Below are 3,473 nucleotides of genomic sequence, written 5' to 3' on the forward strand. Positions count from 1 at the left end.
TAAGAAGCACTTTCTTATTATATCTTATTATATTGGGTTGTGTCACTCTTTCCCCATGTGTCATGCAGCCTTGTACAGCTTCCTTTGTATACAGTATGCCTATGTCATTCAATAAATAAAAGATAATGCAGATTAATGGTTAATGTTTACCATCTCATATGATGTGTGCATTTGTTGTATACTTACCAGTATCAGGAAACATTTTAGTCACAGGAGAACACACATGAACTTTTAATGCAGGGAAATTGTGGAAAAAATAAAATGACTGCCTTATTATGGTTTGTACATAATATGTTGAGGTAATATGAAGGTTAGTAAAGTTTAAGGTATTAAGTCATTAAACAATTAAAAAAAAATTTTTATTGTGAATTTGTGTTAATATGAACCCACATTTTATAACAGTAAAGAAATGAAAATACTCACAGGAAGTCAAAATTCTGAAATGCTAAAAGCAAAAATTATGAGATAAGTAAGTCAAAATTCAACAGATGCAAAGTAAAATCTTTGACTTATTATCTTCTAATTTCATTACTTGACTTGTAAATTTACAATCTAGTCAGTACTGAATTAGAAATCCTGCAAGCCTGAAGTATTTTGCAGCTTGTGTTCACAGACTCCAATGTCAGCTATCTCTCTTTGTACCGATACAGCTGTTAAATAAATAATGATGTGGAGAGCCTTGTTTGGCAAGGAGGTAGACAAGCTGGAGCAGGCCAACGACGATTACAAGACCTACTACATCATTGAAAAAGAGTCCATCGTCAACATGTACATCTCTGTTCCTAAGGAGAACAGCACCTTGAACTGTGCAGCTCGGTAAGACAGCTGCAGACTGTGGTAAAGGCAGTATAATCATTTTGTCTAAGAATGGTGGATTGACAAAATTGTTGTCAATTGACTTTCCTTCACTCATCTAACCGTTTAATGGACGAATCATTTCAGCTCTAAAGACAAACATGCTGCAAATGAGGTTCTTGTTTTTTGCACAGCTTATTAGGCTGATACCAACAGTTTCCAAGCCCAACAGCTGATGGAAAATCTCCCATTTCCCCATGGTACCATATTAGTCAGATAAAACCTGTGACTGCATCTGTATTGACAGGTCTGATGGGATAATAGCTGTAGCCCTCTCAGACTGTCTATACATGTTTGTATTGTGAGATCGCCACAACTGAGTCTAACAGGGATGTATTACAGAGTTGGGGCAACTTTACAATAACTGTATTTACATTTTACATTTAAAGAAATCACATGTTTTACCATATAGAATGCTGCAACTGGAAAGTTGAGTGTTGGGAAAGAAAGGGAGGGAAGGTGAGTCATTTGTCCAAGAGAAGAAAAAAAGGAACTTCTCACTCTGCTCCTGTTTCTGAGTACCACAGATTTGTGATGCAAAGGTATTATAGACTAATGGTAAAGTTACAGTTGCAAAAGATGGCCGATTTTTGCATTAAAAAACATCATCAGTAGATAATGACACTTCTAATGACATTTGACAATCTCACTAGACTGCACAGTTTGTCCTGATTGATTGTGCTGAAAATATTTTTTATGCATCTAACTATGTTAAGCAATAGCCTTTTCAATGAAAGATCAGATACACAAAACCACCCGTACAATGTAATGTAATCCTGCACAACAGTCCTGTAATGAAAGCTATCTTTATGAAATGTATACTACATTGCAAACACTGTGTTAAAATGATAGCATATTAGAAAACGTTTCTACTGCCTAATTTACATAAAATAATAGATTAGCTTACACCTCTGCCAAGGTAGCTTTCTCGAGGTTTGTCATTTTGACACATTGAAATAGACAATCATGTTCATTTTTGAAGAATAACTTAAACATGGTAATATTAATGCTTTTAAAAAGGATTAGTTGTGCAAAAATGTAAGTGAGTCAGACTCATGGCCCCTGAGTTATAAGCATTTAAATGCAGTGGTGGAAGAATTATTCAGATATTTTACTTAAGTTTAAGTAGCAATACCTCAGGGTAAAATTACTTCAGTATAAGTCTTGCGTTCAACACAACAGTCAGTGGCCTCATCCGGGACAGTGACGAGTCTGCATACAGACGGGAGGTTTTACAGCTGGCCCTCATGATGTGGTCAGCTCAACCTGGAGCTGAAAGCTCTCAAAACTGTGGAAAGGACAGTGGGATTCAGGGTGAGCCCCCCATCACTGCCCCCCATAACCACTCTCAACAACGTTGTGTCTGCTGTGGAATCCTTCAGGTTTCTGGTGTCCACAATCTCTCAGGACCTGAAGAGGACGTCCAACATCGACACCATCAGGAAAAAGGCACAGCAGGGGATGTACTACCTGCCTCAGGAGCTGCTGATACACTTTTAGTTTAGGAGCAACCAGTCTCTTCTCTGCACGTCCATCACTGTTTGGTTCGGATCGGGCCACAAAACAGGATAGAAACAGACTGCAACGGACACAACCTGTTTTAGCCTCTCTCCTATAGGCGCTAAACAACACAAGAACAGTTTCTTCCCACAGGATGTCACTATGATGAACACTTAACAACAATCCATAGTGTCAGGATGTCATGTGAATTATATGCTAATTTTAAACACATAATTAAAAAAAAATAAAAACATGTAAATATCTCAAATGTAAATATACACTGTATATCCACCTACCTCAGATATAAGCAACCTGCTATATTCATAATTCTTTAGTAATTCTAGCACCAAATGCACTATTGCATTGCCCTATTATTGTCTTACTGTTTACAATCCCCATAGAGCTGTTTGGGTAACACTTTATTTGAAGGGGTGTGCATAAGACTGACATGACACCATCATTATTATGACATGACACCTATCATGAACATGAAGGAGTCATTTTGAGTGTTCATGACTGCTGTCATTATGCGTCATTCGGTAAATGACGACACTTTTGATGCAAAGTTAGCATTGTCCGAGATGTCTTTGTCATGACAACTTGACATTAAACAAGACAACAATCACTGTGTTATGACAACCTGACATTAAGACAAGAGGCTACAACCTGTCGATGTCTTTGTAATGACAACTTGACATTAACCTAGAAAACATAACCTGTCATAAACATGTCATGACAAGCCCAATAATCAAACTTGTATAAACTATTTAGCTTTATGTGTTAACATTACATTACACTGACATTAAGAGGTTGTTTTTTACTGTGGCTGTCAAATTATAATTGTGTCATGAATATTTTTCCTTGACCTCAAGTGAAGTGGAACCATTTGGACTTGTCATTAAGATGTCTTAAAAGTTATAAGACCAGTTTGACGATAGTGAATGCAGTAAGTTGTTATGCAGCTGTATAGCAAGCAATGCCTTGCACGAGGATCAACCATTGACATATATAATCAACCTAAAATGTGCTGTAAATCGTGTCCGGTGCCTCCTGGCCAATAAGCACGGAGTTGTGAGTAATGTGGTCACGTGTTGTCAGTCACCTGACCGGAGAGAAAG

This window comes from Sander lucioperca, chromosome 4 (assembly GCF_008315115.2).
Source record: "Sander lucioperca isolate FBNREF2018 chromosome 4, SLUC_FBN_1.2, whole genome shotgun sequence".
Taxonomy (NCBI): Eukaryota; Metazoa; Chordata; class Actinopteri; order Perciformes; family Percidae; genus Sander; species Sander lucioperca.